This window comes from Protopterus annectens, chromosome 9.part0 (genome assembly GCF_019279795.1).
Source record: "Protopterus annectens isolate FY-2018-M chromosome 9.part0, PAN1.0, whole genome shotgun sequence".
NCBI lineage: Eukaryota > Metazoa > Chordata > Ceratodontiformes > Protopteridae > Protopterus > Protopterus annectens.
Window position 1 is genome coordinate 1116676995 of NC_056743.1, and position 21916 is coordinate 1116698910.

Consider the following 21916-nt stretch of genomic DNA (forward strand, 5'->3'; position numbering starts at 1 on the left):
GAGAACAACGTTAAAACAGCACTCTTTATGGATGTATGGTCAATAAAATTCCATCAAGCTACCATAATTTCATTTTACGTCACTGTGGAAAAGTGGATGGGAAATCAGAATGACACAACAAACTTTTATTTCAGATCAACAGTGGACTTTATCCCACATAGTGTATTGGAAACCACTGGAAGGATCCAGCCAAACTGAACTAGAGGGTGGAGATCTGGCTAAAATGCAAAATATAATGATGGTGACAGGAGAGCTAAGGAAAATATTGCTGTTATTGTACCACAACAGCTTATCCTAAAATGTGTTCTCTTTAAAGCATGCATGATAGACAAAATAACGTGTGTGGTAAACAAAATTAACCTACTTGCAGATTTAACCAAAGAAGGGGGGGGGGTTGTAGGGATGGGGAAGCCAGCCCTACAAAGGAGTTTAATGAAGCAAGCAATCGGGGTTTGCTGGGCTGACAGGTAAATCAGCCATAGCTCTCAACCTCTTAGCACAAAAAAATCTGGATATAACCAAAAATAATTTTGTGTGTGTGTGTGTGTGTGGGGGGGGGGGGGGGGGGGATATGAAGTTTGAAACACAAATGCTTGTCATTTAGTGAATTCATTTTTCACTGACTTGCCACAAAATGTAGAAAAACACAAATCTTATGAGGAACAGACCAAAAATATGAGGCAAAAATCTGGACAGATGAGAGGTATGTCAGCTGAGATTTAATTCCAACAAATGTTAAGTGCTCCATCTTAGAATCAACAATCCTGAAATGAGGTAAAACCTGGAGGGGACAAAAGTGAAATCGCAAGAAAAGGGACCCGGATTACATTTCCATTGATGTGCTAACAGAAATAAAGTGGAACTGTCAAGAACAAGAGAATTCTAGACTGCACAGCAAGACAGACAGATTCAGACGACACAGACATGATCTCCTATCTTTAGGATGCAGCTACAAGACTGCATGAGAATATGATGTGCAGACCTGAAAAGTATAAAGACAGAAGACTCAAGTTGTTAGAGAGGTATGAACAGAGATCACTAGCATAGTCAAACGAAGAAAGAATGATGTACAAAGGCAGGCTACACAGAAAGTGCGAACATGAGTCCAGGAGTACTACCATCAATGGGATATGTAAGGGATCACAGCTGAAGCATAAAAGAAGGAAAGTGCAACCCAAAAACTGTGAAGACTCACTTTCCTTGAAGTTAAACACAAGCAATCCTTAATGGAGAGGGGTTTGAATCACATTCGATGACTCGCTGGTGCAGGGTGAAACCAGGGCATGAGGCAGGTATAAAGGGAGAGAGAGGCAAAATGGTGGCTGACAATTGTACTCCGCCAGCACCAATAACCAACTGGACTAGATAGACGACCAGCCTTTTTTATCAGCCAAATTCATGTCTGAACATTCAATTCAACACACAAGGATTAAGTGGCACAGGGAAAGAATTTGCCACTAATCTATTCTGCAATGGACAGGGTAAAAAAAGAATTATGCAGCATGGGACATTCACTCCCTATGGACATCAACTGTAAAAGGAAAAAAGACCTACTACTGTCAGTGTTAAATGCTGATGCTAGCTAGCAACCTCTTAATTACTAATTGCAGACACTGTTGTCTACTCAGGTGTGTCTGTGAGAGTCAAGACTAAAAAATAAAAATGAAACACTGAACAGCTACTGCTGAAATAAGCAGAAAGCTCCACTCGATGGTAGCATGCATTTGCTCCATCTTGCTGCAGACCACATACGAATACTGCGTGATTCTGACACTTTCAACAATAACCCATTACTGAAAAGCTGTAACATGCACTTTCAACAGCTTTCTACAGACATTTAAAAGTGAATTCAAAAGATAACCTTCAACATGAAATTAAAAAAAATACGAAATGCACACAAAATGTAAAGGATGCTACCAAAGTTTTATTACAGGAGCCCAATTACATCTAAGAAAAATGAATACAACACAGCTGAATCCATTTTGCTTTGCTGGCATGCTTAAACTGTAAAAAAACAGTGCAACGTAACATAAGAGACCATGTGCTAGTTTCTCAAGACAAAAAAAAAACATGAAATCATTCTGTGGCATACCTTTAAAAAAACTTAATACATTCACACAATACTGTTTGATTATAAAATGACAATTATTAAAAATTAAAAGTACAATAAATGAAAACAGTTTACTACAAAATACAATATACTTTCATTGAGAGACATGAAATAAACAAGAAGTTTCTCAAAAAATCAGCAGAAAGCTTCAACTGTTGCCAAGAATGGGGTAAGGATTAGAATGCCACTGTATCCTTCATTAAAGCTGCACTGCAAGATATTCAGCAGGTTACGCCTTCCAATTTATTTCCCTTTTAATTTTTCTCTATTTGAAGATCTACACCATTTAAGTTTGATCTATAAACGGTGTGAAGTTTTTGTTGCAGTAGTCTACGTCCAAACTATTTCGAGATTTAGAGATGACAAATGTAGTTCAAAAATCACCAGCAAAGCAGTATTATGAAATACTAATGGGCTATCAGGAAAGCTCAAACTACAGCAAAAAATCTAAGTGCCAAAAATCTGACATTTCTTTTAGCTACCATGAGAGTGGCAATCACTCTGATGAAGGCATTAAGAATTTAGCAGTAACATTACCCTTGCTTTATTTTACATGGTTACAGTAAACTTATCCTTGTTTTATTTTACATGGTTATCTACTTTAGGTTCAGTTTTGTCTTCTATCACTCTAATGCACAACAGAAAAATATGACTGGTCACCAAACGTGTAAATGCAACCACAGTCTATGTATAACCACAACAGATATTAAAACAATACTGCCATCTCTTTTTGTGCAGAAACAATCTGCAGTATCCAAGTTACTGCTAAGTCATTTAAAGTGGTAATATACATTATATAAACGTTTATACACTCAAAAATGATGCAACAGGAATAAAAGCTAACAAACCCAAATGAACGAAGTGCCGATTCAGACTTTCTTCAAATACAGCTTTAGTCTTTTTCAATTCCTAATAATTAACAGAGGAAGGAACAGGTCAGCAATTACATACCTTCTCATTAAAACTAACTCCACAAATAGAATTCACGAGAGTGAAAAAAAGTAACTTGTATAAATGCTGTAACAGAATCAAAATTATTTTAAATCAATAACATACAAGACCAATAAAATCCATAAGCATTAGTTCTCACCATTTAATGCTGTCAATGTTTAGCCAAAATTCTTTACAGCAGGCACAGAAAGGAAGTATCTGCTTTACTATTGCAATCCCCACCACCCAAGAACAGAAAACAGGGTTCTACTGACCTTTCCCCTACCACAAAATCATTTGCCTAGAAACTGAAAAATGTTGTCTCTTTCGGCTTTTTCCCGGTTAGGGGTCGCCACAGCGGAACTCCGGTCCACTAATGATTGGCAGTAGATTTTTATGTAACGAGTTGCCAGCTCTGACACACAACCTTCAACGAATGTACGCCCATTCACGCACGTCTCCACACAGAAGACGCTCTGAGAATAGAACCGAACGTCTTACTGTGAGGCGACAACGCTACCGCAGCACCACCACCGCAGTTACAGGATATGCAAAAATGCATGTCGTAAATGTACTAATGTAGAAATTAAAATGTAGTATTATGGTGAATATTCATACATAATGGTGAAACCTTGCATCAGATACATCAACAAAGGTAGAGTATCACAGTAGCACACTACCTGTAGAAAAAAAAAACAAAGCAAATGCTATGAGAAATAACGAAAAGTTATGTACTCGCCATAACTAGGCATCTTTGTTGTCCATTTTCATTCTTGCTCAACAAATGGGTTACAGATCTGACTCAGCCCCCATACTTTAGACTCTGTATCTAACTCTTGAGCTCTTCCCTCTACCCATAATGCCCTTGTCCAACCTCAACACTTCAGAGTTTGCTGCCAAAAAGTCCCTGGCACTGAGATAAAGAAAAGGGACAGATCAAAGAATACGTCTCAAACCCAGAACTAAGTTCTGATAAGTAATCCAACAGGTTTCTACAGAAGAGTTTAGGAAAGGGGATGGACTGGGGGGGGTTGAGGAAGAATGAAAATGGACAACACAGATGCCTAGCTATGGTGAATACATTAACTTAAATCTGATGTCCTTTTTATTCTTCCTCAATGAATGGGACAGAGTCCCCAGCTACGTTAATCTTGGGTGGACCTCATGGAAGGATATTCCAAAGAATTGCTGAGCCAAAGGCAGCTCTGCTTCTGGAAATTGCATCTAATTTGTAATGAGTAACAAAAATATTAGCACTGGAGCATGTGGCTGCTACGCAAACGTCACTAACAGAAGTTCTTGACCAAAAGGCAGATAAAGTAGTCACACCTCTAGCTGAATGAGCTTTAGGCGAATTTGGTAAGGAAATGCCTGGCTGAAAATAGATCCAATAACTGCAATCAGTTATCCAGTTAGCCAATTTAACTTTAGAAACTGGCTAACCCAGTCTACTGGGTGAAAAGGATACAAATAGCTGATATGATTTTCTAATTTGTTTTATTCTGTGTAAATAAAACCATAACTGCCTCTGCATATCCAAGAGGTATAGTATGTATTCTCATTTGAAAATGTTGGGGAAAAAAACACTAAATGAATAGATTAATGTTAGATTCAGAAGCCACTAAGTAAAAAAGAAAGATTTGTTTGTAAAGTTACTCTGTCTTTATGAAAAATAATGTATGATGTCATTGATAAAACAGCCTGGAATTCAGAAATCCTTTTTGAGGAAGTGATAGCCACTTCAACTGGATTCTTTCCGAAGGAATTTGGGAATCAAATGAAGTGGGGGATAAAGGAGGGTAGATGGCCAAACGTGAACTAGAGCATCTCTTGCCGACTCTCCCTGAGGGAGAGTCACAGCTAAGTACCTACTGCACTGTACGTGTGTGTGTGGGGTGGGGGTGCAAAGAAGTTGCAGCAAAGTTGGCCTCAACAGAAAACTTCCTCTGCCACCGATTGAGAGACCACTCATGAGGCATCAGAATGGACCTGCTTAGTTTGCCCGCTAGTACGCTGGGTTTGCTTGGAATGTGCGTTGTAAATAGAAAGCAGTTAGAGATTGCCGGTTCCCCCTTGTTTGTTGATGCACCAGAATACAGACATGTTGTCGGTCTGAATCAGAATAGTCCCTAGAGGAAGAGCATCTTAAAATGTCCACAAAGCTAATAGGACTGCTCTCATCACGAGGACTTTGATATGGGAACTGGTCTCTTAGGGGGACCACGTGTTTTGGACAATCACAAGTAATGCCCCCCACCCAATTGGGAGGAGTCCACAGTCACTGTGGCCACTGGGGACATTAATATAAAGGGTCAACCTCGATAAATGTCATCCAACATGTTCCACCATTGGATGTGGTTTTTGCAAGTCAGTGTAAGGTTGACTGGAAACTATACGGGCCGTCTAAGAACAGACCACCGAACAGCTAGTATCCACTTAAGAACAAGTGTATAGTAATGTGCTAAAGGAAGTAGGACTGCTGCTGCTGCCATAGACCCCCAGCATTTGAAGAATGAATCTGTCTGGACGAGATGGATGGGAAAGAATCTGAGAAACCCGAGATTGGAGTGCGTCTATGTGATGAGTTGGTAAAGATGCAATCTATGTTGCTGTATTCAGATGTACACCAATAAACTCCAGGCTCTGTACTGGTGCCAGGTTTGACATAGCGCAATTGATTATCCCCAGTGAATGACAAATCTGGAGCAAACAGTCTCTGAACTGTTGAAGGAGATGCATAGAGGTTAGAGGGGGGGTGGTAAGGAGCAGTCTATATATGGAAACACTCTGAATCCTTTTAGTCTCAAGTGAGCTGCCACCACTGCCATACATTCAGTCAACACCCTGGGGCTGTGGTGAATCCAAATGGCAGGGCTCTGAACTGGTAATGAATGGCTCCCAACCAAAAGCATAAATATCTTCGTCAGCAACTGTTTATTTTGATGTGACAACATGCGACTTGAAGAGCTACAGAGCACATCCAATTGTCCTTACAAAGAAATGGCAGAATGGACTGGACCATGACCATTTGCAATGCTGACTTTCTCATGTACTAATTCAGTCTACTTTGATCCAAAATCAATCTTATGTGGCCTTGTCTTTTTAGGAACTAAAAAGAAATGCAAGTTCCAAATCCTATATGGTCTGGTGGGACCTGCTGGATGACTCTTGTCTAGTAGTTTTTGAATTTCTTGGGCTGCTGTCTTCCTCTGACTGGGTGGAACATCGAGAAGCTTTTGTCTTTTGTAGCTTGGGTATTGGGAAAATGGTATGAAGTAATCTCTGGATATTATTTTTAGCACTCATGTGCCTTCTGTTATAGCAGCACAGTTCTGGGGGCAAGAACAATTGTACCCCAACTGTGTTTAGAGGTGGGCAGTTAGGCATTAGGCAGCACTTCAGGGTCTATCCTGAAGAGAATCATGGAAACCCTGATTTTGTGAGCCTCCTTTGCCTATAGGGTTTTATCTACAGTTAGAACTACCAAAGGACACAGAGATTTGTGAAACCACACTTTACCATCTCTGATTTCTAGAAAATGATTGTTGTGGAGTAGAAAACTTGATTCCCATGACAGACAGGGTCTTTCCTGCTTGTTCGCTGAAGGCAAGCACTTCTTCTACAGACGGACCAAATAAAGATGTTCCATCAAAGGAAGCATTGATGAAAGATGTCTTGAAAGGCTCAGCAAAGTTGCACAGTCACATCCAGGTATGTCTCCCAACAGCAATGCCTGACCTGGACTCCCATAAGGCACCATCAGCTGTGTGAGATCACCCTCATACATGCGCAGGAAATTGATAAGACAGTCCCCAGCTGAGAAGATGATCTTTTGAAATACTCTGCATATATGGACCCCAGAGACAGTTCTTTAGTCAAATCTCTCTGCGGCCTTGTAAAATGTGGCAAACAGTTAAGGGACCTCAAGGCGAATGTCGCTAAAGCAAAGACTCACTTTTCGAATTAGTCCAGTGGCCCAGACTTTGCTTGGCGGGTGGAGAGACTAGCTCTGTTCAGCTAGCTCTTTAGTGGGCTCTGCCGCCACCACAGAATCTATTCGGACTCTTTTGCTCCACTGAGGTCGATCTTTGGGGGAGCTAGGAATTTGTCAGGTTGGCATGGTATAGGCTAAATACAATCAAGTCTACTTGCATGCCTGGTGACAGACTAAATTAATGAGCTTATCTGCTGGGGATGTCACCCAAGACATAGATGGACAAGAACCAAATGCTTCCAGAAATACTGATTCCTCTGGAGAAGGATCATCAGAAGACCAGCCACCTTTCTAAGGATGTTAAATACGTCTCTGAAAGAGATATCAGGTTGTGGTCTGGGGGACCCTTCTTTTTCCTTGAACTCAGCATCTTCAGTGAGATATTCCAAGGGGGAAATCTATGTACCTACTCTTGCACATCCTCTTCCGATGAACCTTCTTGGTATGATGTTCAGGGAAGGTATCAGAACAGAGGGGGATTTCCTCTATGGGGAGTGAATGGAAGCTAGCTGGAACTGGCTGTCCCTGTGGAACAGGCCTGACAGACTCAGAGCTCGGAAACAAACAGGGAAAATGAAGTGGATCCAAGGGAGGAGTGGAAAAGCCCTTTCCACAACTATGAAGGCAGATGAACACAGAGAAGCTGTGGCCACCTGCACCAGAGCAGACACTTCCAGTGTGGGTAGGTCATGACTCTGACAGGATCCATGCCTGGAGGAAGGGATCAGGCTGGAGCTGTCCAGTGCTGAGGCTCCAAGGGGCAGGGATGGATCGGATAACATTGAAGTAGATTCCTGCCCAGACTCTGAACCTCTAGGAGTTGTAGGATCCTGGGGTTCCAAAACTGATGGACAGATCAGAGAAGGAGAAAGTATCGTGTGAGTGGTGGCCTGAAGGGGATGAAGCCAAAATGATCCCCATCTAGATCTGAGGAATTTTAGCATCATCCTATCCATATCCACTTCAGAAAGACTTCTGGAGAATATGGTAGGCTGGGGCCTACAGTAATTTTTGGCAGTTTGCATAAAGAGTGAATGGAGCCTAAGGGAGACTGATCCAAAATGAACTCGATGGAAAGAGGTTTTGGAGTATGATGTGCTAGGTTTCAGATTCAAGGACTTGAGAATATAAAAGAGGAAGACTTTTTTTCGAAAGAAAAAATTACCAGCAATGGTAATACCAAATTACCCTGTAACTGAGGGAAGAAGACAGAAGAGTATAAAAGGATTACCAACTATGGCAAAAAAAAAAAAAAAAAAAAAAAAAAAAAGAATATGCTATAGTAAAACATAGTAAAAGACCCGAAAGCAGAGAGGAATTTAAGAGAATAAAATTAACTTCACTTACGAAGAAACTTGACCAAAATGCTTGAGAGAAGGACCCTACATCTGATCGCGATGGCAGTAAACAAGATCTGAGGTACTGAGGTTGGACTATGGCATTATGGGTAGAGGGAGGCAATCGAGAGTTGGATCCAAAGTTTAAAGTAGGAGGCCAAATCGGATCCAAGGATCAGATCCATAACCCATTCACTGAGGAAGAATGAAATGGACAACATCAAATCTACAGATACATTGACAAAGTATCACCTTTACTGGGATAGGAGGAAAGGCAATGATAAAGTAGTTAAGGGGAAACTATCTTACAACCAAGACTGTAAAGGAAAGGTAACAGCACTCTACAATTCCAAACTTGAAAACTGGTAAAGTTACACTAAACTTAAAAGAGAAAATCTAGGGGGGAAAAAGACCTTTCTGACACAAAGAGGCTCAAGCCAAGAATTCAGTAGAGCCCATACTAAAGAAGACACACAGTTTTCAAATCAAAGATCTCTTCATCCAAACAACAACAAAGATCTCAAACGTTTTAAACAAGCTATGCACATATCAAAATTACAAACCCAAGTCAGGTACCTTGCTAAATATTATAGAGATGGACAGAATTTGAGAGTTGAGATAGCCAAAACATTCAACATCACAAAAATGGAGATCGGTCACACTCAAAAGAATGCGTTAGGTCTTGGTATTACAAAATAAAAAGCAGCAGACTTCCTACCAGGGAATGGAACATGTCAGAAGTGTATCAGCAGAGTTCCTAATTTTTTTTTTTAAATAAAACTAGAAGTTTAATGCTACTACATTGAAACTGGTAATTATGGATTCATCTCTGGGGCTTTTGTAGTGTTGTGGTTTGTTAATTCTAATCAAAAAAAGAAAGCAAAACAAAAAAAGGTGATCAGTAGTTTGGACATAAAGCCAAGATGAATCCAGAGCAACAAAATATGGGAGAGAGATTTGAGTTAGTAATGAAGGAACTGTACAAGATTAATTAATTTATATTAATATTAACGTACTGGACTATATCAAAAGGTCAAACAGGCTAGACGTAGAAGCAAGTAAAGTTGTGCAAGTAAACATACCATAATAGTAGGTGCTCGATTGTCCGCTGGTGCAGAAGCCTTAGTTGTGTGCGTTATATCCTGCACAGGATTTAACAGCAGGCAGCTTCCAAGGCTTCGGGGCATCTTTCATTAATCCGAACTGTTAAATCAGCTTCAGCTAAGCTGACTTAAAAGACCGGTTTAAGTACCAAGCCCTTCATAGCTTTTGTGCCAGTTGAGAGGGAGGCCAAGCCCTAACAGGACATTGCTAGGAACAACAAATGTCAACACTCTGGCATAAAAAAAGCATCCACCCTAACAAAACAAGGGGAGTGGAGGGAAGGAGGGGCTACTGCAGAAGTTATCATTAAAACATCTACTGTTATGACAAGTATACTACTTACACAGCTGTACTATGTTCTTCATATAGATCACTGCTGTAGCAACCTACACTACATGGCTACATGACCATAAACAACTGGAATGTGGAAGAAGGTGGGTACAGGAGCCCCTGGAGAATGGCCCTAACAAAGTCTGACCTAGACCTTGAGAAGGAATCTAGCTTGTAGTGCTTTGTACAGAGGACCAAGTTGCTATTTCTAGAATACTTTAAGTCTAACCCTTTCTAAAAAGCCATAGATAAAGCCAAGGCCCTGGCAGAATGTGATTTGACCCTGCCTGGAATAGTTTTGTTGTGGTGGGGATAACAAAAGATAATATCCTAAGGCAACCATTTGGAAACACAGTGTTTTGACACAGGTTGACACTTTAACCTTCACGTGAAATGAACAACTGATCAGAAGTTCTGAAAGATTTTTGTTCTGTCAAGATAGTTACTAGAGCTGTCTGTGGGCATCCAAGGTATGAAGTGTCCTCTCTTCCTCACATTGGGCTTCTAGCAAGACTACAGGAAGATGGACAGTTTGCCTTAAAATAAACACAAATACCACTTAAAAAGATTAGTTTTCAAGGAAAGCCCATCTCTATCAAAAATGAGATAAGGCTGCCCCACTATAAGAGCTTACTGCTCAGATACTCTTCTTGCAGGGGTCAGATCAAACAGTAAAACTGTCTTCCTTGTTAAGAACCTCAAGTCAGCCAGATGAACTTATTTAAATGGAGCAAGTGTTAGATTTTCAAACACAAAAAAGAACCTAAAGAGAGGTCACCTGTTTTCTACGAGATCTCTTATGCAATAACCCTTTCAAAAACATTTGACATGAGAATACCTTGAAAGAGGATGATCCATGGGCAGATGTGCTGAAATGGCAGACAAATTAACCTGGACAGAGAAGTACGAAAAGCCATAAGAAAAGTAACTCATGCAAATGTAAAATCAGAGAAACATTAGCCCTAAATGGGTGCTGGACATCCTGTTGGTCATCAACTAGTAAACCGTTACCATTTGTTAATATATAATTTTCTAGTAGCAGGCAATGGCACCTGCTGCACATCCTCAGTAAATAGATGCCTAAAAGGTATTAACACCCTATCGTCATGGCAGTCACTTGAAGCTGTTTGGGGTTGGGACACATCAAACACCTCTGTTTTGTGTGAATAGATCCAGTTTGTGAAGAAGCCTAAGGTAATTGTCCTTATCCAATTCCAAAAGAAGGAAGAACCACTGTTGCCTGGACCAGATGTGAGTCACCACAATGATCTTGATGGAATCCTGAGTCTTCAGAAGTACCCTGGATATCAGTGAAAAGGGTGGAAGGCACACAAGAAAATTCCTGTCAAAGGAAGAAAAAGACATCTGTCTTCCTGGTCTTATTCCATGAATTCCTGGAGCAGAATTTTGACAGTTGAATGCTCAGTGAAGAAACAAAATGGTCTACTTGGTGGAACTCCCCCCACAGATAGATCAAATCTTGGAAGGTTCCCCGATTTAGTTTCCATTCGTGAGGGTCTGTGTTTATCATGCTTAACATGAGTGTCAGAGAACTATGGTCTGATGGAAGGCAGGAAGCCTGTAGAGTAAGACTGTGCTGTAAAGTTATATCCCATGCTGGCATAGCTAGTCTGCATGGGGGTGGGATGCAACACCTGTTTTTTCCCCTGTGTATGGAGGTGTTTAGGTGAAATGGCAGTGGAGTTTTTAACTAGATTGTTTAATGAAATTTTGGAAAGTGAGAGGATACCTGAGGAATGGAGAAAAAGTGTTTTGGTACCGATTTTTAAGAATAAGGGTGATGTGCAGAGCTGTAGTAACTACAGAGGGATTAAAACGATCAGTCACAGCATGAAGTTATGGGAAAGAGTAGTGGAAGCTAGGTTAAGAAGGGAGGTGATGATTAATGATCAGCAGTATGGTTTCATGCCAAGAAAGAGCACTACAGATGCGATGTTTGCTCTGAGTGTGTTGATGCAGAAGTACAGAGAAGGTCAGAAGGAGTTGCATTGTGTCTTTGTGGATTTAGAGAAAGCATATGACAGGGTGCCTAGAGAAGAGTTGTGGTATTGTATGAGGAAGTCGGGAGTGTCAGAGAAGTATGTAAGAGTGGTACAAGATATGTACGAGGGTAGTGTGACAGCGGTGAGGTCTGCGGTGGGAGTGACGGATGCATTTAAGGTGGAGGTGGGATTACATCAAGGGTCAGCTCTGAGCCCTTTCTTATTTGCAATGGTGATGGACAGGAGTCCCTGTGGACTATGATGCTTGCAGATGACATTGTGATCTGTAGTGAGAGCAGGGAAGAGGTGGAGATATGCTCTAGAGAGAAGAGGAATGAAGGTCAGCAGGACTAAGACAGAATATATGTGTGTGAATGAGAGGAAGGATAGAGGAATGGTGAGGATGCAGGGAGTAGAGGTGGCGAAGGTGAATGAGTTTAAGTACTTGGGATCAATAGTTCAGAGTAATGGTGAGTGTGGAAGAGAGGTGAAGAAGAGAGTACAGGCAGGATGGAGTGGGTGGAGAAGAGTGTCAGGAGTGATTTGTGACAGACGAGTACCAGTAAGAGTGAAAGGGAAGGTCTACAAGAGGGTAGTGAGACCAGCTATGTTATACGGGTTGAAGACAGTGGCATTGACAAAAAGGCAGGAGTTAGAGCTTGACGTGGCAGGGTTGAAGATGTTAAGATTTGCACTGGGTGTGACGAGGATGGACAGTATTTGGAATAAGTATATTAGAGGATCAGCCCAGGTTGGAAGGTTTGGAGACAAAGCCAGAGAGGCAAGATTACATTGGTTTGGACATGCGCTGAGGAGGGATGCAGAGTATATTGGGAAAAAGATGCTAAGGATTAAGCTGCCAGGTAACAGGAAAAGAGGAAGGCCTAAGATAAGGTTTATGATGTGGTGAGAGAGGATATGCAGGTGGTTGGTGGGACAGAGCAAGATGCAGAGGACAGGAGGAAATGGAAACAGTTGATCTGCTGTGGCGACCCCTAACGGGAGCAGCCGAAAGAAGAAGATTGTCTGTAACAACTTGAAGTGGTCCTAAGGACCAACGGTGATTCAGACAGATAAGTGTCTTGATAATGACAAGCATCTCTTTTATATTTATGTGATACTGTTGGTCTGTCTTGTCTCAAACACCTTTCACTTTTATCCCTCTTGAAACTGCTCCCCAAGTAAACTCTGATGCATCTGTGGTGACTGCTCTGGAGCCGGAGAGGAGAAAAGAAGACCTGGATTTAAGGATATTTGATGCTTCCACTGACTGACGTCTCAGAAATCACAAGACTGGAATCTAAAAAAGATAATGGGTATTGGGATCCCACTGTATCTTTCTCATGTGGAGTCTTAGCAGAGGTATCATGATAACTTTTAGTTATGTACTTACCATAACGCTAGATGTATGTGATCCATCTCGCCTACATTCATTACTGACGGGCTCGGAGCAGAGAGTCGGCTCTGACTCGGCCACTATAACTAGCACGAAGTCTCTCATTGGCTGGGTTAACCCTGTATCCCAAGATGCATCACGCCCAAACCCCCAGATCTTGTTTGCCCCAATATTATCTTCCCACATACACCACACTACAAGGATATATATGTAAGAGGAGAGAAAAAATAATATCCTCAGAGGAATCAGAATACAGGTTTCCTCAAATACCAACAGGTAGGGGGAAGGAGGGCGGGTACGTAAGAATGTAGGCGAGATGGATCACATACATCTATCGTTATGTTAAGTACATAACTAAAAGATGTAATGTGATCCTATCTCGCCTACATTCATTACTGACGGGACAGCGTCCCCAGCACCTAAATCCCAGGAGGCTCACTGGAAAACACTCCTGAGCACTGTGGAACCAAAGGAAGCCCGACCTCTAGAGGCCACGTCCAGTTTGTAATGAGAAATAAAGGTATGTGGAGAAGTCCAAGTAGCCTCTGCACATATCTCATCTATGGATAGTCTAGCATGAAAGGCCACTAAAGTTAACATAGCCCTGGTAGAAGGCGTCTTAACTGGAAAGGGAAGATCCTTACCCGCTAATGCATAAATAAATGAGATGCAGTCTCTAATCCACTTAGCTATGGTGTCCTTAGTTACAGATCTGCCAATTCTATTGTCCGAAAAGGACACAAAGAACTGATCTGATTTCCTCTCCTGTTGTGTCCTATTTAAATAAAACCTCAGTTGTCTATGCACATCCAACTGGTGAAATTTGTATTCCGCTTTGTTGGAAAACCGTGGAAAAAAGACCAGAAGCTCAATAGACTGGTGGAGAAAAAGGGCAGAAGAGACCTTAGGGAGAAAAGAAGGATTAAGTCTCAGAGATACTCTGTCCTTATGAAAAATTAAAAAAGGAGGGTTAACAGAAAGGGCTTGAAGCTCCGATACCCTTCTGGCTGAAGTTATGGCTACCAAAAAGACAGTCTTCCATGACAAAAATTTCAATTCGCAGGAGGCTGCCGGCTCAAAGGGAGAAGACGTTAAAGCTCTGAGCACCACATCTAAATCCCATGGCAAGACGGGTTGCGAAACCGGAGGGCAAAGCAACCAAGCTCCTTTCAGTACGGCTTTACACAGCTTATGACCCATGAGGGAAGGCTCATGTGCAACATGATAATTGGAGATTGCTGCCAACAGAACCTTTATAGTGGAGGCAGCAGAGCCCTGTCTAAAGAGTGTTGCTAAGAAATCTAACACCGCCGACACAGGGGCTGTAAGGGGATCAAGATCACGTTGCTGAGCCCAAATTGCAAATCTCTTCCATTTACTAGAGTATATTTTCCTAGTAGAAGACTTGTGGGAGGAAGACAGAATATGTACTACTTCCGGGGTAAAGATATGCTGTCTGACTAAGGTCAGAAGTGGAGAAGCCAGGCAGCGAGCTTGAGAGTTCGTAGGGATGGATGGAGCTGTCTTGACTGATGAGTCAATAGCCCTGGAGCTGGGTCCACCGCATACTTCCGAAGGAAGGGGAACCAAACTTGATGGGGCCAGTGTGGTGCAATCAAAATCATCTTGCTTCCCAAGCAGGTAGCCTTCTGAATCACTCTTGGTAGAAGAGGGACCGGCGGGAAGGCGTAGAGCAGACCGGAGGGCCAATTGTGGACTAGAGCATCCCTGGGTGACTCCCCCTGTGGGGGGATCAGAGTGAAAAAATTGCTGCTCTTCGCATTCAGGGGGCTGGCAAAGAGGTCGCAGCAGGGAAGGCCCCACCTGGAGAAGCTCTGAGCAGCCACTCGGTCGTTCAGGGACCACTCGTGAGGCATCAGAATAGCTCTGCTCAGCCTGTCAGCTATCACATTGGACTTCCCCGGAATGTGCGTTGCCACTAGAAAGTGCTGGGAAGCGATCGCCCAATTCCACACTCTCATGGCCTCCCTGCAAATGGGGTAGGACTTGGTTCCTCCCTGCTTGTTCAGATACCAGACAACAGACATATTGTTGGAAAGAATCGCAACAGTTCCCCCGGGAAGAGAGCTGTGAAGTGCCTGCAATGCTAGAAGCACCGCTCTCATCTCCAGAACATTGATATGCAAGTGAACCTCGTGGTCTTGTCACGTACCTTGGACCATCTCACCCAGATAATACCCCCCCCCCCCCAATCTGGAAGGCGTCCGTGGTTACTGTGGCAATAGGGGACGGGGGGGCTCAAGGGTCTCCCTTGATTCAGGTTGGACGAGAGAAGCCACCAACACAGATCCTGCCGGCATCTCTCCGTGATGAGAATCGGATGGGACAAGGAACATTCCTGATATGACCACTGGGCCGAAAGGAGCCACTGAAGTATTCGCATGTGTAACCTGGCTAGCGGAACTAGGAGAATGGTAGCCGCCAGTGATCCCAACTGAAGAACCATCCTGGCTTGGACTTTTTCCCGGGGTAGTAAAGCCAGGACTTGGGCCTGTAACACTTTTATTCTCTCTGTCGGTAGGAAAGCTCGCATCTCTACAGAGTCTAGCTCTGCGCCGATACAGGCAACACACTGTGATGGCAGCAATACAGATTTTGCCCAGTTGAATGAAATCCCTAGAAGATGGCCCAATTTGACAGTAGCTCTCGTGGCTTGAACATGTAGATGCCTGGTGGGGACGGTGAGGAGCCAATCGTCTAGATAAGGAAACACCTGGAATCCTAGACGTCTCAGGTGAGCTGTCACCACTGCCAGACACTTGGTGAACACCCTGGGGGCTGTGGTGAGACCAAAGGGCAGGGCCCGGAATTGAAAATGAATGGCTCCCAGCTGGAAGCGTAAATGATTCCTGGAAGCCTTGTTTATCTTGATATGATAATAGGCATCCTTGAGATCGAGGGAGCACATCCATACTCCTTTTTCCAGCAATGGGAAAATGGATTGCAAAGTGACCATTCGGAACTTGGACTTCTTTACAAAGCGGTTTAGACGGCTGAGATCCAGAACGGGTCTCAGTCCCCTGTTCTTTTTGGCACCAAAAATAACCTTGAGTAAATTCCTAATCCGATCTGGTCTGCGGGGACTGGTTGGATGACTCCTTTTTCTAGTAGCTTTGAGACCTCTATTGCTGCCTGATCCCGTTGACTGGGTGGAACGTCCAGGATTTTCCTTGATGATGGGGACGGACGAATAAAGGGAATGGTGTAACCTCCGCTGATGATACGAAGCACCCATCGATCCTGAGTGATGGACTCCCAGGCCCGAAGATGCTCCGAAAAACAACCCCCGACTGGCTCCAGAGACGCACAGTCGGGTAATCCCTCAGGGATGTTGGTAGGAGGAACCATGAAAGGACTCGCAATCTCCTGTATTGCAGGGGCCTCCACCGCCTCTAGGGCGACGCCTTCCATTAAAATTCCCCCCTCCTCTGCCCCTGGAGGGGGGGGTGGTCACATTGATGGGCAGGGGAAGACTTTTGAGACTTTCTGAACCACATTTTCCCTCCCCTCTGAGCCTTGGGATAAGGTCTAGAAGGAAGCGAAAAACGGGCCCCAACGGCAGACAAAGTCTTACCCTCCTGCTCACATCTAGTGAGGGTGTCTTTCACTTTGGGTCAAAAAAGGGAGGACCCGTCGAAAGGGGCGTCCGTGAAAGAAGACTTGAAAGCCTCCGCAAAATGAAACAAGTGCATCCAAGCTTGCCTCCTGAGGGCTACGCCTGAACTCTGTGCTCTACCCGCCCCCTCGGCTGCATAAGATATGAGCCTCATGGACGAGTTGACGATGGAAGAAAGGGTAGACAGCTGGGCGTTAACAGACTGGGCCAACGCCTCAGGCAAGTTACCCGACAGGGTATCTCCCAGCTCCTTTATGAGATCCCTTTGGAGCCACGTAAAATGACACAAGTAAGTCAGCGACCGCATGGAAAAGGTCGCTGAAGACAGGATACGCTTCCCATACCTATCCATACTCCTAGACTCCTAGAGGATGGATGGAAGTAGAATCCTCTGCCACCACCATAGCATCCACAGGTACTCCCTTGGTCAAAAATTCATTTCCAGGAGGCACAGATAAGAACTTATTGGGGCGGCTAGGAACTGGCTCCACAGAGTCAGGGTGTTCCCACACCCTTCGACAAATAAGATCCAATAATTCATCGAAGGGTGGAGACACCCAGGAGGCGGAAGACTGGGCTCCGAAGGCCTTGAGGAAGACAGACTCCTCCTCAGAAGGGTTTTTGGATGGCCAGTCGCCCCGCTGTCTCAAGATCTCCAGGATATCGGAGAATGAAACATCATCAGAGGACGACTTTGGGGACCCTTCTGCATCATCGAGGTTGGTGTCCGAGGTGACAGACTCATATGGGGAGTCTATGTGCTTCCTCTTACACAACTTCTTCCTGGGAGGCTCTTCAGGCACAGACTCTGAAGGGCCCTCAGAAAGTAGGGGACCACACATGGAGGTATGCTCAGGCCTAGGAGCCCCACTGTCCAGAGATAGGGGGGCACCAAAAGCTCTAGTCGCAGCGTCTGAGAGTTGCTGATTCAGGTGAAGTCACTATGGACTTGGCCAGCGCGCTCCTCATAGCCTCGAAGGCAGGCCCACCAGAATCGGACGAAAAACCCGCCTCCGAGACCATGACCGAAGTCGGGGTACCTCTAGCCGAAGCACCAAGGGGGAGACTTGGAGCCGCAGCCTGAAGTCCCGATGTATCCCCCTCGGGTTCGACTGAGGACACTCGAGTACCAAAACCTGTAGAAGGAATGGAAAAGGTTGGAGCCAAGGTCGGATCTGAAAGACTAGCAGGAGGTTTCGGAGCCGACCCAGGGACTTCACTCATTCGGCAGACTCCGGCTCCGACAACACCGAGGTTGTCGGAGTAGGAAGAAATAGAACCAATATAGTAGCTGGCTCCGGAGCCGACTGGGCTGGAGTCGAAAATAATTTAGTTAACACTGGCGACTGGAGGAGCCTCTGGACCACCCTATCGACATCCGAATCAGAGAGCCTGGAGGACTTGGAGGAAACAGAAGGGGGTCGAGAAAACTTCTCTGTTGGAACAGAGACAAGACTGGGGGAACGGCTCCTAAATCGGCTCCAAAAGGATCGGAGCCAAAGACCGTGGAGTCAAAGCCGACCCCGCAACACACAAGATCAGTGGAGCCGAGGAAGGAGACATAGCCTTGGACAGTACCTCCTGCGGCTCCGAGACCAGTGGAGCCAAGGAAGGAGATATAGTTTTTGGCCTTTTCTCCGGAGGCTCCGATGAACTAGTCGGAGCCAGAGACTTCATTTTAGTCTTAGACCTGGATTTCTCAGAGGGAGGAGAAGACGCCAAAGTTTCCTCAAAGGAGGGTTTAATCAAACCCTTAAGGATAAGTTTATTTTTTCTCTCCTGTAAAACCCTGGCAGAGAAGGCATGACACACACTGCAGGATTCCTGCAAGTGTATGGCACCAAGACAATATACACAGATGGCGTGGCCATCAGTCAGCGACATCTTATACGCACCTTTGGCGCATTTTTTAAAGCCAGATGGCTTATGTTCTTTTGGTTCCTTGCCCGACATAAGGAACACAACCCACAAGTAGAGCAACAAAAATTCGATTTAAACTATAAATCAACACGAAGCACACTCAGCAACACAAGGTAGGGAGGGAGGAAAGGGCTCTAACTTAAACGCCCGAACACTAACGACACAAGATAGGGTAAAGGCCCTCTAACTTAAACGGGCCTAGCCCGACAAACAGAAGGATTAACTAACAACAAATGCAATCAGTAAAAAAAATGGATACAACAGACAACGTAGCTATTAGAATAGCTTTTTTGGTATAATAACTCTAGCAACAGCTATAAGTTCAAAAAAAAAAGAAAGGGTACTTAGCCACAGCCAAGTCGATACCACGTCGTTACTCTAGGAGCGGCAAACGAGATCTGGGGGTTTCGGCGTGATGCATCCTGGGATACAGGGTTAGCCCAGCCAATGAGAGACTTCGTGCTAGTTATAGTGGCCGAGTCGGAGCCAACTCTCGGCTCCGAGCCCGTCAGTAATGAATGTAGGCGAGATAGGATCACATTTCATCCATAGATACCATGAGACCCAGAAACCTGAGGTACTCCCTCCAAATGACCAAAGTCAAGAGTGGAAAACCCCTGGAATAGATCTAAATATACCCCGGAAACAGAATCCTGTGTGATGGAGTCAAAAAAGACTTTTGAATGTTCTTCTGGAATCCCAGGCTGTACAGGAGATCTTTCACACAACTGAGAGATTCCCAACACTTAAAGACTGCAAAGATAAGCAAGAAGTGTAAACAAGGAAAATGTGGATACCTTACAGCCTATATAAAAAAAAGTTACGCACTTACCGTAACTTGGAATCTGTACTATCCAGTGTCAATCATCATGGCTGGGTCTTGGATCCTACCTCGGATCAGAGTCAACAGATGGACAGATCCAGAGCTCAAGCTCCTCCCCTTCCCATAATCCCCTGCTGACCTGTAACCCTCAGATCAAGTTTGCTAGCTAAAAAAAAGGACAGCACTGTCTGTCCCAGAGACGTACTATTCCCAAAGGGAAACATCCCTCCAATATCCCCAGGTCTACAGAAGGAAAGGGGAAAAAGGGCATTATTCATCACGGATGGGTCAGAGTCCCCAGCTACTATGGACCCTGGGAGGTTTCAGGGAAGTATATGCCGCAACATTGAGGAACCAAAGGAACCCCTGTTCCTAGACACCAAATCCAACTTATAGTGAGGTAAGAGACACAGGTGTGAGGGCTTGACCAAGTAGTGGCAGCACAAATCTAATCCAGAGAAATCTTAGCTATGAAGGTCGAAGACAGCCACAGACCTAGTAGAATGGGCTTTAACTGGCTTGGGAAGCTCCATATGCCTACTAATCATAAATGTAGGAAATGTACTTCCGCAGTGGTGCAGCGGTAGCATTGTTGCCTCACAGCAAGAGGTTCTCCCGTTTGATTCTTGGCTGGAGTGCGGGGAATGCCTGTGTGGAGTCTGCATGTCCTCCCCGCGGTTGGGTGGGCGTTCGAAAGGCATGCGTAAATGGGCGTGCCTTCGTTGAAGGTTGAACGCCGAGCTGGCACCTCGGCTTTTGTGAAAAATCTACTGCCAATTATTAGCGGACCGGAGTTCCGCTGTGGCGACCCCTAACCGGGAAAAGCCGAAAGACAACAACAACAACTAATAATCCACCTGGAAATAGTTACCTTAGAAACAAGAATGCCTCCTCTGGCCTGAAGGAAACCCTACTCTTGTGGAAGATCATGAACGGGGGAGGTGGGGGTGGGTGTGTTTAATACTGAAAGCTTACAACTCGGAGACTCTTTTGGCAGAGATAATAGCTACCAGGAAAGCAGTCTTCCAAGACAGAAATTTAATATCACATGATGCAGCCGGTTCAAAGGGCGTGTGTGTGAAAGACTGCAACACCAGAGTTAAACCCCATGGTGGAGAACAATCTTCGACAGGAGGTCTAACAAATATCCCATTGAGAAAGACTTTGCAAAATTTTGAAGAAAATGTAGGACCTTCATTCAAATGGAAATTAGAGATGGATGCCAACTGCAGTTTAATCGTGGAGAAACTAGCATTCTCCTGACAGAAGTCAAGAACACTAAAATCAGAAATTGGGGCTGAAAAGGGATCTAAATTGTGTTGTTTGGCCCAAACAGAAAATCTTGTCCATTTACTGGAATACACTTTTTGTAGATGGCTTCTGAGACGTCAAGATATGTCTGACCAGAGAGGGAAGCCTGGTAATTTGGTCTCTATGAGGGACTACATGCAGTGAACCATCCTTCCCTGAAAATGCCCCCACCCACACCACAGCAGGGAGGCTTCCATGGTCACTGTGATCTTCGGTGGGGGAAGACAAAAGGGCCTGCCGAGAAATAGATCCTGAGACTGAAACCACAAAACAAGGCGACTTTTGCATACCTGAGTCATCCTTATGGATGTGGACATGGGATGAACATGAGCAGACCACTGCACAGCTAGAGCCAACTGCAAAACTTGCATACGATATCTGGCAAGTGGGACTAATTGGATGGAAGCTGCCATTGACCTTAATGCCTGCTGAATTAGGTGAGCTGCTGGATGCTCTAGAGTCAGCATGTGAGATATTTGATCCCGAAGGAGTTGAACTCTGTGCGGGGATAGTGTTGCAGTCTCTGACACCACATCCAGTTGAACTCCGATAAACTCCAGATTCTGCACGGAGAAAGATAGGATTTGGGTAGACAATGTGATTCCAAGATACTGAAAAAGGTTGAGGGTATAGCTGGTGGCCATTGAAAGCTGATGCCTCGTGGGGGCCATGAGAAGCCAATCGTCCAGGTACAGAAAGAACTGGAAGCCTTGCAACCCGAGATGAGCTGTCACCACTGCCATACATTTGGAAAACACCCGGGGGAGGGGAACTGTGTTGAGTCCAAAGGGCAGGGCCCCCAACAGAAAGTGCAGGTGTCTCCTGCAGCATTTGTCGATCTTGATATGATGGTACGCATCTTTGAGATCCACTGAGTACATTCATTCATCACGGCGCAAGATAGGCAGAATAGGCTGAACAATTACCATCCGGAACTTGGCCTTCAGAACTGACAGATTTAGTGTGCAGAGGTTCAAAACTGGATGCAGGTCCCTGGTCTTTTTTGGCAATAAAAAGAAGA

General features: G+C 44.3%; 1 protein-coding gene across 3 annotated transcripts in view; it reads right to left on the reverse strand.

The window, feature by feature from the left end:
* Positions 1–1904: 1904 nt before the first annotated feature.
* The window catches only part of GTSF1 (gametocyte specific factor 1), a 1343308-nt gene continuing 1323296 nt past the window's right edge, over positions 1905–21916 (reverse strand). For all 3 annotated transcript variants that reach the window (XM_044083970.1, XM_044083971.1, XM_044083972.1), the window contains exon 10: positions 1905–3019. The gene's annotated coding sequence lies outside the window, so the exon portion shown is untranslated. The remainder of the gene's footprint in view (positions 3020–21916) is intronic.